The sequence below is a fragment of the Schistocerca cancellata genome, chromosome 3 (genome assembly GCF_023864275.1).
Source record: "Schistocerca cancellata isolate TAMUIC-IGC-003103 chromosome 3, iqSchCanc2.1, whole genome shotgun sequence".
NCBI classification, from domain to species: Eukaryota; Metazoa; Arthropoda; class Insecta; order Orthoptera; family Acrididae; genus Schistocerca; species Schistocerca cancellata.
The window spans coordinates 193,622,027-193,637,858 of record NC_064628.1 but is presented as its reverse complement, the minus strand read 5'-3'; positions in this window follow the sequence as shown (position 1 = coordinate 193,637,858).

The following is a 15,832-nucleotide window of genomic DNA, read 5'->3' as shown; positions in this document are numbered from 1 at the left end:
TGCAAGGGTCAGTTGCGGATAAAATTCGCGGAATATCAGAGACGTGTAGAAGCTACCAGGAGTTCAAAGACAACTTCCTAAATATCAACTGACCCAAGGAGACGCAAGAGCGCATAATGGACGAGATTATTGTTGGCAAAGATTTCGAGAGTTAAGGCTGCAAAAGTCCAGTCAACTTCCTTGATGCAATGATTGACAAGAACCAGTATCTTGACGTACAGTGCTCTACTGGTGAAATCATGTCAGTGTTTACACCGAACTTCCGTCAGCATATCTACAACTGTTAGCTGGTAGGTGTAATGTCGAACTCAGTAATTTCTGTAACACTCTTTACGAATCAGAGTACGCATTCCGAGCAGAGAATATCAGAGAACACAGAGGAAAGTCTGACAGATACATCGCCGGCCCTATGTCGCGTCCACAATATAACCATTACAATAATAGGAACGAAAATGTGCGGAATGGAACGCCTTACGGAGACCTTTCTGCGGGAGTAATGAAGTGGAACAACGAAGAGACAGGAATTGGAACAGCAATAGTTATGTACTACGCAGCAGAGGGTGGAATGAAAGGAGGAATGAAGGCTACGGATCACAAAACAACGGATGGCGAAACCACGGCTCGGGTTTCAATGATAATGGAAGATGTGCACGTAGGAACATCGGAGGGAACGGAAGTGGAGGTCAAGTCGAGAAAACTGAGGTTCGGGGAACGAACTCAGGACGACGGGCGCGGGGAAATGTCAACCAACGACAATGACTAGCTGTATATGCAGAAGAGGCACAAATCGCATCTGCAACTGAACTCGGACCTAGTCTCACCAGTCTTATTAGATACGACGATCTAGAAGAAACGTTGCTGGAAATATCCTATTCTGAACAAGCCACAGATAGTTTAATGCTCGGTGACAGCCGAACATACGCATACTGGCATGGGTTCTGTTTAGTTATAATATCTTTAAAGACCACAATCATTTCTTTAGATATTTCTGTGATTCACGATGGTAATTAGCATAGGAACTACTCCCATTACTGCTATTCGTAAGACTTAAGCTTTTTAGAATTCCACTGTACAAGTATTTCTTCGTAATATGTATCACGTTTACAGATGTATTGTTGGTCATCCCAGAGCTGACCAATTACAATTGTTGAGAGTAGAAATATGCCGATTTCACGACGGAAACCTCGTTGTTTATTTGAGTCCTATTTCGCTCCAGTTAATATGTTCTCATAGCACTTTTTCAGTTTGCATGGAACGACACAATCAAGTGTCACAAGAACAATAAAATTTTATATCTTCGGGTCCGAAAAAAGTGCACGAGTATTGGGGACGGAATTCTTCGCATAACATCTTGGAGTTCAGTTACAATCATATTTCTTCTGTTTATTCTGTGTGCATTGCAGTAAGCACCCTTGTACAAACTCATATATAATTCGTAGTATAGTGTGTGAGAGGGGTGTCGTTGAGATTAGTCTGCGAGACCGGTGGTGGTGTTTTGCAGGATGGTCGTGTATTGCCCACGCGAGAGGCATGTTGACTTTCAGTGTGTATCGCTGTGGTTTGTGATCAGTGCCCAGTGCAATGTGTCTTCGCTGTGGGCTGATTATTGTCAACGCCAGTGGTGCGATGTACACTCTTTGACATAAAACTTGACCGGCGGCCGGCCGCTTCAGAGGCTAAGTCCGCGCCGATCGCGACATGGGACAATAAAACTGGCCACCTCACTATTTCTCCAAGTCCGGTAAGCTGCACAATCTGGCAACACTGTAGACTGCGGCACTTCCTGGAGGAAAACTTGTCCCATGATGGAGAAACTATAGGCTGATTGCACCTGTGGTCTAGCGGTAGCGTGCGTTGTTTCTGTTCATAATGTCAGTGGATCGAGAGCAGCTGGCATAAAATATTTTTATAGCCTCTTCTGCCTGAATACTGAACACGTGAATGTAATAGTAGCGCAGATTCAATCTATTTCGCTTTCTGACACACCGATATCAAAATTTTGTCCAGTAACCATTTTGCGGCAGATTTCCTGCAGACTGTCCTCCTCTGGACGCCGTAATCGGGAAAGCTCCGGGATCCACTTGCTGGCTACCGGCAGTGGCCGTGGCGACAGCTGCGGCGTTGCACTCCCCCGTTCTTTATCGAAAGCGCCTGCTACCGCTCATCGCTTCTGATGATTTAAAACGCTTTATTATTAAATGTTGCTCCACAGATAATTTCTACGATTTCCATTCACACTCAAAAGAACGGAGACAGACGCCGTGATTAGTAAACGGGTATTATATTACATTAATCGGTGAGAGCGGAGTATGGCCCGAAATTAAGTTTATAGACTGGGACGAAATTAAACCACGTCATTACATTCGATCAATTAATAACTGCTTCATACCTCGTTTCTTTTCCTTTCAAAGTCAATTATTTGTGCAACTTTTGGCCAATATTCGGATGTTTTCGTCAAGCCAGAGTGAGCGTCTGTGGTGTAAAGTGTATTACAGTCTTGTTTCATTCCTTATGGTAAGTCTATGTGATAAATTGTGTGAATACCTTGCAACGCATGCTCTGTAGCAGTGCAGGAACACTGCACATTTGGTGTTCCATATATGGTTTCATGAACTATTTAACGTTGATCGGAAGTGATATATGACGAACAAAGCTCAAATTCGTATCGTTGACAGTCAATTTGAATCTTTTCAGGAACCATTTTACAGTGAAGCATCTTGGCATTCGGAAAGCAGACATCCATGATATTAACATAATTTACTAAGTTGAAATTGCACGAAGATTGATGTGTAAAGGCATTGTTCAGATTTCGTATAAGGAATTTTTACTAGCAGTTTGCAACTCCATTAATTAAAATTGAAAAGTTGTACTCAGCAGCTTTCATCGAGATTGGAACTGCAATCTCATATAGCCCAAGCATCGCAGCACACAAGGGAACCATTTTTTTTTTTTTTTTTTCCCCACTGAGCTAACGACACACTGCCGGCAACAAGCCCACGATAGTCATTGCGATAGTGCCTGAGCCTCAAAACGCAACCTTAAACCCACAAACAGGTGTTATGTATGTGAAGAACGCCGTTCTTGGAGTCCAGAAATTAAATACACTTTATAGGTGTCTCATCTTACAGTGAATTATATCGTATGAGTCTTCGATGTGGAAAACGAATGTCAAGTGAATTTAGCGAAGTAATGCCGGGCTACACCCGGAAGTAAATGCTCTATCACAGTGTTGACAAATACTTGCTACGACGGTGCCAATTCTCGCCTCTCTTACGAGGCAGCTCTTCAGCGAAATGCTTGCCTTGATTCTCCGATACGGTTCTTCAGAGGGGAGACGCGCGTGCACGTTCGGTTTTCCTGCGGCGTTCTCCCCTGACAGTTTCTGACGTCGCCTTGTGGGCTATGTATACATTTGAGGCTTTCAATCATCATTAATCCAGAATGATACACGTTTCACCCTCCGGCGTGGAAGAAGGCTGTTGACGCTGACATATAATTTCAACGTTGGGAAAGCAAAACGGATGGTTCAGTGTTCCTCATTCAGCGTAAAGCATGTGAGATAATTTTCCGTAACGTTCGTAATCACCTCAAAATTCAATCGAAGTAAAAATACATCGGAAGCGTATTTGAACGGAATATAATGTAAGATATTAAACGCTTTGCTCCTCGATGTCGAATGTATCCACGTGCAATCTTTTGCAGCAACGTATAGAATGTCATGATTACCACGACAATGAAGAAATATGTTGGTAGGGATGGAAGCAAGAAGAGACTCAGTCAACAAATATTCGATTCCTCATGGCATTCATTTCATTTGACACGTAAGAAGAGGTAAAACGGGATATTACTTTCGTTAACGCGAAAGATATACCAGACATATGGATAACGAGAAAGTATGCGTCTTCATACGTTTCCTCCTTGAAATCTGTATGCTCTATTATATACTAAGTAGCTTGATTATTGTTTCCGTAATGTTACGCTCTTGTTTGGCCCTTAAAGATGAACAGGTTCCAAATGCGTGTCTCTGCATGAAAGTAGTTGTTTGAACCCTTCCTGTATTGTTTGTGTTTTTTGCTTGGAATTCATGAAGCAGACCACTGTGCCTTCTCCCCTCGAGGGTTAGGTCTCAAAACTAAACCGTTTTTTATCCAATGGCATAATTTATTCAGACAACATCAGCACAAGACTATCAAACAAAGTCATCCATTTACAGTTGCAACACTCTAACCAGCAGCTGACCGAAGGGTAATCCACGGTCATGGTCCGAAATTAGCAGCTCTCTGCTACTGTGGCAAAGTCCGTACTACATTTTCGATTCCGCAGCACCTGTTTATCTGGTAACGCTGTGTTAAAACAACAGGAATAGTTGCAGAGTTGTGCCAGCATATCTGTCCTCCATTGTCAACTTTATGTATCTCTTTTCTCCTGCAGCGTTGATCACGAGAAGTAGAAGTAAATGAGTGTATTCTGCATAACGTAACATTCAGTATTCCCTTCTTTCATAGCCATTCTTCATGTGCATCGATAGCAAATAGGGATGTGAAAACTCTTGCGAGTGAGAGAATGACAATAATAATCGTAACAAGAACAAGCAAATGATGAATGAAGTTTATTGCAATGCAGAACGAGAATGGCTGTGAAAATAAAAATCTATAATAATAGGTTGATCATTGAGTTGGCACAATGCAAAATCTTCTTAGCATTTTGTTACTGAATTTAGTTCTGGATGTTTGCAGAAAAAAAGGAAAAGTCGATACTTCTCGCTAGTGTAATATAATGTGAACCTTAGAACACGACTCAAGCAGGTCTCCAAGTAGCTACCAAGGCAGTGCTGTAGTCTGTTCCCTGACACTGCTCTGATGACGGTTAATGCAGATAGTTCCGATTATGAAATACAAAACGTATTGCAGGTTACTTGTTAGGATCGTAACATTAAATTTGCGATGTAGATGGCACATGAACGTGACGACTATCCAGATTACTTATCAATATAAAAAGACAATATTATTTGAATGGAGCAGGATTACTCAACATGAATTTTGAAATTGGATTACTGACCGCACAGGTGCTAAACGTCGTCAAGAGTATACCAAGTCCCAATCGCACTAACAGTATGAAGCTCGCGGCTTTCACATTGCTATCTGCACCCTACTCCAGAGAGCCCTCGGAGGAGCTGCACTAAGTTGCCGATGTAATGGAAGACCTTCAAACCGATAACAGATCACATATTGAAAAATACAAGCGAATTCTCTTGCAGCTTAAGCTTATTGTAACTAATTTAAAATGATTGGAGAGCAACATTGTCCTATTCAAAAAAAGTAAAATGTTACACACTGTTGACGTCAAACGGACATTATAAACGTCCCGTCTTGTGTCCTACTCATCTATAATATCCGGTGTACTATCAAAATGATTATATATAATGGATGCTAATGTAATGCATCGATACCAGATGGTGGGTTCACAACACTATTGATGCGAAAATAAAAAAGCAGTTCGCAAAAGCGCAGCTGTACTTTTTCGTACGTTTTCACCTCCAGATCTACCACAGATAATGTATACTGACAAACTTAGTCATTGTCCCTGTAGTTTTTTCCCTCTTGTTTCAGGCCAAGTTGATTAAAAAAAGTACAAACTCGTGACTCTTACAGATGCTTCGAATCTGTTCAGTAATTTTGTCAGTAATTTTGATGTGACTTAAGATCAGTTAGGTCTACGATCATGGCAACCTCTGCGAACTTGTTAGGACACACATGTGACAGGTATCACCTGATTTAAAATTTACTGAAAGGAATTGATACATCGTTTGCAGCAAACCTGGAACAGCTTTCGGAGGCAACTACCATTTTATAAAGTCACTACAACTACGCTGCCAAGGAATTCCAGCATAAACACTCTCATTGCCACAATCGCGGCTGCAGTATATAATTGATAAACTCGCAAAATGAAAGATGAGACAAGGGGTAGCTTCTGCATGAAATGACCTTGTATTCACAAAATATTCAGAATATTTCATAGAGAAGACAAGAAAACGTCAGGCGAATTTAGCAGAATAAATCTGTCCCACAGCTGCAAATCATTGTTATGCCTACAGGATTGCCAAGTGATGCCTACAACGTTGCAGTCAGGACCACGCTGACAGCAAGAAGAACGTGTTTTCGTAGCCTGAATATTTCATGATAGGATTCAGACATCCAATCTGCCGCGAGAGATTCTGCTCTCCAAATTTTTGGCCATGTGCCTACAATTTAGTAATAACCCTCTGATGGCTATTCCCATTGATGTGATTCGGATGACGAGAAAGCCCTGCTATGGGTTATCTATATGTTTACTGAAAGCAAGCGACATTACATAATAGCAGGAAGCCTGTCATATACTTTCAGATAATGTTTCCTGAACCTCAGACATATATCATTTTAGCATCCTTACCCCATCAAAAAGGATTTCTTGTTAATGCATTTGACATACAAGTTACAACTGAAGGCCTCAGGTGTCCTGCTTCCCACATAGCAAACAATGGTTACCACTCTCACTGTCGCATGTCATACCCTAATTCCTTCAGCATCATCTGGTTTAGTTTCGACTACAGTTCGTTATCCTTAGAAATATGTCCATATTTCAAAAAGTATAAGTATCATCTCTATGTAATGTTCACTGCGGGGTTACTCAAGAAGCTTTTCGAATAGAAGCGAAAATCGCTTAGCGGATGAGAACTTTACTTCGTGGTACACCTCAGAACGAAAGAAACAAAATAACAGGAAGAGCAGCAGGCTCTTCATACTGAGCGTGGGCACTGTCAATGCAGCGCCCTTAATTTGGCCATATTCCTCCGAATTTACTTCCCGATAACCCAAAGGCGCTGTCACTACAAAAATATCAGCATATTCACACAGGAATTACTATCCACATGTAATTGCTAGAATACCTTGCTACGTCAGGTATCAGGTCTGTGTTATCAGACGCTCGATCTGAGCTGTTAATTTTTATTGAATCAACCTGCTGTGTTAAGGAAATTGATCAGAGTAACTGAATGAGTTTATTATTTTGGTATAATGTATGAAAACCCACTTTTCCCACTTATCGTATCCTAAATATACGTCGACTGGGTTGAGAGGACGGCCGGCGAGGCCGTGCGGTTCTAGCCGCTTCAGTCTGGAACCGCGTGACCGCTACGGTCGCAGGTTCGAATCCTGCCTCGGGCATGGATGTGTGTGATGTCCTTAGGTTAGTTAGGTGTAAGTAGTTCTAGGTTCTAGGGGACTGGTGACCTGAGAAGTTACGTCCCATAGTGCTCAGAGCCATTTGAACCATTTGTGAGTGCTCGGAACCATTAGTTTATAAGTAGGAATGTGTTGATTTACCATAATTTTTTAGTAATGGTCAATTTCAATTCATGATTTTGGTTAGTTTGTATCAAAATCTGATCTGGAAGTGCAGGAACATATTAACTCGTGGCTTCAACTAATCGAGCTGCTACGAGAAATTCATGGTAGAAAGTAATGTTCTTAATTTTGATCTGAAAAAATTAATTTTCAAAGAAGCCATTTGTAGCTTGCATGTGTTTCAATTTGTATTTTGACGGGTTTCTGAAATTCATGGATGAAGGAAAGGTTGCTAATTTAATATGAAAGAATAAGAAGTCACGTTTTGTGAAATGAGTCAGTAGAAATTTACGTGTGAAGCTGATTTTTAGAACAACAGGATTTGAAAGATACGTGGGAATCAGTGAGACCGGTTTCCTGAATTAAATAAAGGGGAACCAGCATAACAGTAATTCGTGTAGCCATGCTATGCAATCTATACAAGAACTGTAAGTATTGTGAAAAGTTCTGTGTGTGTATTTATGTATCTTTTGGAAGGGAGGTTTTGGATGGTATATTATTTAATGGTCTCGAGATATTATTAGGAAATCAGTCTAAGTAACTTGTGGAGGTTTTTTTTTCAGTTGGAATAACGTGCCGCGCACGAATATGAGCGGAACGTAAATTTCAGAATCGCGACCGCGCGAACTTTCCAACCACGCGAGACTTAGTTAACATCGAGGCACATCGATAAGTGAGAGGTGTTTTTGGGATGAGACAGTGATTGAAGAAGTTACAGAATTTTTCTAGAACTAGTCCGCGTTGAGATACGATCATTGCTTTGTCCAATGGTAATAAGAGTGATAGTGTGTGGCTGTGACATTATGAATCAAGCATTGTGGGCTATCCTTCGTTCCTTCCCGTAGGTGAGACAATGGTTATCTTCGTAAGAAACCATAGGAAGTAGAAATATCTTTATATGAGCTGTTACAAGATCATCTGTTAGGGAATTTAATCCTGTATGTTACTGGTAATACCGTTATTATGTTTTGAGAGATGAAAGTAAGACAGAATGAAACGAAATAGATTGTAGAACGGAGGAGGAGTTGTTATGCAGGTCCAGTTACGATTCCGGTTACTTGTGCTTTTTCTTTAAACACCGTCAGGTGATTAACAGTGTACCAAATTTGGGGTTAATACTACAAAATCAAACATTTATCCGTTGTGCATACATTTGTTTATTTATTTCCTTGAGTAAAGAATTTAATTAGTAGTTGCTATGTGGAAGAATCACGCAGTGACACATTTAATGAGAATACACAGGGACCATTTAGCTTTAGTAGGTTTCCGGAACACTTTAGGACCACGCAACTGGTTTGACCTTTATTTTTCTTTCAGTACCCTACCCATCCTCCCTCGTTTTCTATAATTGCTCTAAGGCGTCTGGGAAGTGATAAGGCTAAATTCCTCGAGAGGTTGAGATGATCGTTGATCTCCCACCATGTATTCTCTATATTTTCCCACAGAGTTTCCGAATTCCTTGACCCAGGTGGTAACGACCTCGTAACCTCCGCCCACATATTTTCAATGGGGTTGAGGTCTGGTGATTTTGGCACGAAAGGAAGAAGTTTTATTCTCTGCTGATCTTGGAACCAGTTCTGGACTGCTAGGCTATTATGAATCGGGCTATGATCCTGTAAAGAAATGATCATCCATTAATTTCGAAATTCAGTACTTCTAATACTATGAATACTTAATTTCCATACTGTGAAAAAATTCGACAACTGCAATGGCTGTGTAGTCTAAGCTACAGGTCTATAAATCATTCGGAGGATTCCACAGTCGAAAATACTTTACTGATAGCTGTTGACAAAAACCTATGCTGACAAGGGGAGGGTGCTGGGAACGAGATCAGGATACAGAGCGAATGGTAATACAGTTTAAGGCGCCAGTTATAACACACAGGTAGGCCTTCTTTCGGAATATGGTTCAAATGGCTCTGAGCACTATGGGACTTAATATCTGAGGTCATCAGTTCCCTAGAACTTAGAACTACTTAAACCTAACGAACCTAAGGACACCACACACATCCATGCCCGAGGCAGGATTCGAACCTGCGACCGTAGCAGTCGCGCGGTTCCAGACTGAAGCGCCTAGAACCGCGAGACCACTCCTATGCTTTGGTAATGATGAGGTCGAGTGTAGGTTGTTCAATACAGTGCAGCAGTCTGTTGAATTGTTAGACTCGTTGCATGGTTGTAAAGCTAAGCTGCTTCGCTTATTCAAAACGATTGATTGCCTTCACTATAGAATTCTTTATTCTGTACATCCACTGTCAAAGATATATAGAAGAAAAAAATCTGTTTTATAGTGAGATATTCTCTACGGACTTTACACGTGCTCGTTCGCTCAATGTGTTGCATTTACGGAAGGCGGCCGTGGCCGCTGACGTCACCTGTTCACACCTCGTGCCAACGCGGCCCCGCGCTCGGAGTAAACGCCTGCAGTTGAGGTAAATGGCTGATTTCAGGAATGTTAATAAAATAATCTTCCCTTCATATTAGTGAGAACTAAATATCACTACGAGTACGTATCTTTATGTAATGCTCATTGCTCAAGAACAATTCGTGTATGCAACGTTGCTGTTATGACTAAGATCAAGAAATCTGCAAATCGTAACCCAATTCATATATTTGCATGCACCTACGGAATATTAAACATTAAAACAGTTTGTTTCTTTGTCATATAATTTTTAATCAAGGCAATGCGGGCAGTTGCCAGCTGATATCAAAACTGAATGTAAAGGATGAATAATGAAAAAGATATACAAGAAACAAATCTCGAACCCATGAACAACTGTGTACTATCCTGGAAACGTGCTGATCCGGCTATCACACAATTTCAAAGGATGAGAAAACCATCCTGTCCACTTTTCGGGGACGATATTTCCTGACAGAAAGCACACTAGGGTGAGCGGCTTTAGGTTGAGACACAAGGAACCTCAAACTACGTCACCAGTACGTTCACTCTCCGATTCCTAGCCCCGTCACCACGCACTTCCAATGTCAAAGTGGCTGGCAGAAACCAGCGCGAACGACCTGGGATTTGGTGATACAGGCATCGTCTCTCCTGTTTGACAGATGTGTTATCATTCACCCATGCCAGGAGGTGAGGAAATGCACTTACGAAGACGTTGAACACATTTTAATTTTACATGTGGACTTTACTGCGCAGTTATATTCTAAGTTACGAGAAGTGACCTGGAGAAAAAGAGTGTATACCTTGGGGGAAATGTTATAGATCATGAGTGTAATGTTAGTAAAGTACTGTAAAGTATATTTTATCTCATGCTTAACTTTAAGAGAAAAATCAGTCAAGGCAGTCAACAGTGAAAAGTACAGTATGCCTCCAAGAAACGTACGAATATCGTACTATTTTAATAAAAGGAAATATAGATCGGTTTATTGGGGCAGGCCAATTCGGGAACAAAGTAAGAACAACCAAATCAGTTACAGGTTCGTATGTGCTGCTAGTTAAAAGAGAAGAAATGAACCGATAAAGAAATAATGCCTTCATTGATTTAGGAATGGTTCGAAATGGAAGGTATAATTTTACTATTATAAAAAACTGGCCTGGATTGAGTTGATTAGCTCAATAATCAATAAAAATGGAATAAAATGGGAATATGACGTCTGAAAATGAGTAAGCGAGGACGTCCTTTGTCTACATATCTGCTTCGAATATAGGGTATTAAAAACAAGAAATCCATATTTCGAGAGCTGATAGGATGGACAGAAATAAGACAAACATATTCAGTAAACAAGAGCAATGAGTCTGAAATGATTATCTTAAGAGCAATGAGCACTTCCTCACCTTTACCACTGTGAAAAACATCTGTCTTTCTACTTAAAACACTTTTCTTGTACAGAAGAAGTGCGTGTAGCTCTTACGATATGCAGTTTGTCTTGTTTTAGTCCATACTACCGACTCGCAAAGTATGGAAAACCACTTTCCTTAACACCGCGTATATATATTACAGAAGCAATACAAACAACGGAACAGTTAACATTAAAAGTTAAATTCAATTGTGAAAAGATACGCTGCATCACATTTGTTAACAATTTCCTAATCATTCCAGATTTAGAAACAAAATGAACAACATTTTGCAGGTATTACCCGAAAATCGAGAAGATAATAACACTGGAATGTAAGAACAACCACCAATGGTAATGGCAATGAGAAAAAGTAATAAACATAGGAACACACCAATAAAAACTGATGGCATTAAAAGTATAGCACTTCAGCCACGCCAGGACCAGAATGAGAGAGAAATAGATGCTTAACAAAAGTAAAGCGAATAAAAGTGCTAGCAAACCATTTATATTTACGAATAATATTCTTTCAAGTAAACATACAAGTGATAGAAACATAGAAACACACTGCAAAATGGACGATGTGGAGTACTCTTTTCTTTGGAAGTGAAAGACTGAATCTGAAAAAATAAAGTATAATCCGCCTACAGGTAACAGGATACTGAATGTTGTGGAAAATGACCAAAACAAGGTAGACGAAGATAGAAACGAATCGCAGAGTCGTGTAAGAAGTAACTGTGGAGAGAAGCCTAAGAAGAGAAAAGGTAAGTAGGAAAATTTATGTATATCAGTTTTTTATACACGGCGTCTTCCTTACACATACAATTATCGAACGAGGCACTAAGAAAGAGACTAAGATGATGCCCGGGAAAGCTATATTTCACGGCCATCAATATCAAAGCAAGGTGGAGATATCAAAATTATACGTCGGAGAAAGTAGATTAGTCGCTTCGATAAGAAGTAGAGCCTATCAAAGTAATGAATAAATCGTAGGAGAAACCGGAAATACTCTTAATTGTTCCACACGTCCACTGTTCACACCTGCAGAAGATATATTTCACCGTCTGGGAACAGCATTTCAGCACTCGGCTTCATAATGGCATTCAGTATGTTAATGTAGGCCTCTCCGTTGAGAATTCCTTCTATTCTCCAGAGAGGACCTGCCCCATGAGCCGAAATATAGCCCCATACAGCTACAGAGAACCGTCCACTTCTTTGTCTTTCGTTAATATACATTGGCTGGAAGCGTTGTCCTCGTGGGCGGTATACCTAACGCAAAAAACATTTGCGTGTTAATGCAAATATTCACAAATTCAGGGGTTACAATTACTTATCAGATGAGGGATGAACTACTAAAATCATGATATAGGGAACTGTTTATATTTATTATTTTGTGCTTACTACAAATGTAATGTCACTAACAGCATAAACTAATAACTTTATAGAGAAAATTTCGTGTCTCACCTGAACAGGGGCGTCGCTACAGGAAGAAAATATTTTTTCATCCGAAAAGATGACTCTGCTCCAGTCAAAGTCGATATGTTGTGCGGCAAAAGCCATGCGGTCAATCCTCTGATAGTCGGTCAATGACTGCTTTACAGCAGCTCTCCGACAATATAATCCGGCGTCTTTCAGTCTCCTCGCAACATTCTTTCCGCTGCCGGGAAACTGAGATAGCTCTTTCAGGCCACGGCAACTGAGGAATGGATTAGCACGTATATTCTCCAAAACACGATGATCATCTGCTGCAGTAGACACACGGCGCCGGCCACTTCCTCTTTTCCGCCCTATATAGCCCCTTTCCTGGTAGTATTTCCACCAGCGTCTAGCTGTTCTTGCCGGTACTCCACACTTTTCTCCAGCTTCTGATGCCGAGTAGTTGCCATGCTCAATCAGTGCAACCACGCGCACCCTACTCTCTCGATTCCACTGCGACTGCATTGCGACTGTCGCCCTTGTGACGTTACCATGCGTTTTATAGAGAGAACCATTTACAATTCAGTGGAGAAACAACGACTGACAAAATAAAAGAATATCTTTTTTCAGTTATCTGACACACAAAAATATAAACTTCGTTAAAATGCTTTGTCGTTTCTTTCTTAACAGTGATTCTTGACAATCATTAGGCAAAATATTAAACGATGCTGTTGTTCATTTAAGTCAGCCCACAAATAAGCAATGAAAGATAAATTAAGGTTTCTGTCCCACTTATAATATCCGTGTAATCTATTTGACTTATTACTTGAGTAACATGTTGAAAAAACACTGCGCCCTCTTGACACTGCCACTCGCAGCATGTGACGTCATGAGCAGTGGGTCCAGACACGTGGTGTTTGTGTTGACGAAACAGGAACGCTGCTGCAGCCACCGTGGTGTGAAAATAGCAGTCGGTCTTGACCATGATCACATCACTCGACTACCCAGAAACTGACTCCCATTTTCAAATCCAACGAAACTAGTGAAATCTGCGTTACGCGACTTTTCATCATGACAAAAACACCCTTCCCATACGCTACCAGACTCGAAAGCATTCAGTAAATGAATTTTTCGAAATGTATATAAATCACTTCTGTATCTTGTGACGTAAAACATGGGCATTGATACTGCCCACAGTGCTGCTGCCAGCAGGCCCTTCTTCAGAAGTGGTCTTTTGTATTTTCGAATCGCTGCTCAATTTGATGCTCTAAAGCAAGCCAGAGCTTTATGGGTGTCTAACTTACGGTGCGACTAACACACGATATAACGCTTTAGGAATTATCTGAGGCCGGAAACAATGAAAAAATGTGCGTCATCAAGGAATGGGCTGAAATTAAAATCAGTGATGGTCGCAAGCGAAACGTTACCTAACGTGACCAGGTATTCTATCAATTACACGTCGGAAGGAGCTCCCATATGAGTACACTGATGCTTTTGTATCAAGATCACATTTTGTTCTATCAGGAACTAAATTCGATTGAAACTGGTCCAACTTCACGGCACTACATCAAACCCTCCGGACGCTCGCTATGGTCAACTTGCTCCTCTTAATATTATTTTGTTTCACTCGGTCTGGAGTGTGCTGCAAATTGAAAGGCTCGTTCAGCGGTTCTGAGCACTTTTATAAGCACAATTTTTTGATTGCATCACGGTAAACATTGCATGTAGATGTTATTTCTCTTTCCTTGATGTATAGCCTTTAATAAAAGGGTAATGAGCAGCAGTAAAATTACGTAAGGCTATGCAGAATGTATTAGGTCAGGAAATGAGACGGTGGTAGTCGTAGGCGTGGTTTCCCATGTGGGCAGCAAAATAACTGCTGCGCAGAAGTAAGAAGGATATGAAATGTTGTCTGGAAATAGAAACAATAGCTTTATTGAAAAATAAAATCTGCTACATCCAAAAATGAATTCAAATATCAAGGCGTATACTCCGAAAGTATTTCTCTCCGTTTCTGCTGTTATTTGATGATGTAGGTAAGCACGAACAGTGGTAATACATGGGCTTTAACCATGATACGAGTCACAGACGTGGGAATATTACTCAAAGGGTTAACAATTAGGTTTTCTGCTCTTTTTAGACATGTAGGCATACCGCCATACCTGTCATTCGGACTGCAATGCATCCGCATCCGTTCGTGAAGAATTCCTGCTAAGGAAACGGAATCTTCTTGCCACTAACGTAGTCAAGGACTCACAACGTCGTACACCATTGTTGGCAACTGTGTTAGTATGAGAATGATTTGCGGTTGTGGGGCTACATTGTATCTGCTACATCCATTTAATATTTTCTTGTCATCTCGATCAAATATTGTCAATAATTATCACAGAAGGAGTGGTTTTGAGTTAGGAAACGTATTTCAGTTCTAAATGGTCGCTTCATGCGAAAGGTGGTCGTACTCTTCATGTTTCACGTTGGGAGCTGTATACGTCAGCTACGATTATGGTAAGGGCAGTATTTACTACTGTGCGAACAAGGCACTGCTGCAGTAAAGTGCTCAAATTGTGTAACCATAGCTGCTTTTTTTTTTTCATTAGTTCCAGTTGTTCTGCAGAAGCTTGATCTTATCAATTCCTTCCGCTAGTGCTCTTTTTTAAGTTCTAATGACTAAAGGACCAAACTGCTAGGGTCAACAGTCCCTAGACGTAGAAACTACTTACACTAACTTTAACTTATTCGAAGGACAACACACACATTCATGCCCGGGGGAGGACCCGAACCTCCGGCAGAAGCGGCCGTGAAATCTGTGACACGTCGCACTCGACCGCGCGGCCACACCGCGCGGCAACTACTATTCTAAAGGTCAAAACTGAGAGACTATTCTTAGCCCTCCGTATCGTATGTGTTTCGAAAACCTCTCAGGATTTGCGACAGTAGTATTCTTCGCGAATGCCAATCTACAACAACAACCAAACAAGCCTAAGTCCCTGAAGAGACTAGAATTATCTGTCAGGGACCCGAATTTGTGTTGTTTACATCATCTCGGTGTCAAACAAGACGGTAACAGTCACTGAAGCAATACACGAGGTTATTATTGATGTGCCCGCAGCTCGTGGTCGTGCGGTAGCGTTCTCGCTACCCGCGCCCGGGTTCCCGGGTTCGATTCCCGGCGGGGTCAGGGATTTTCTCTGCCTCGTGATGGCTGGGTGTTGTGTGATGTCCTTAGGTTAGTTAGGTTTAAGT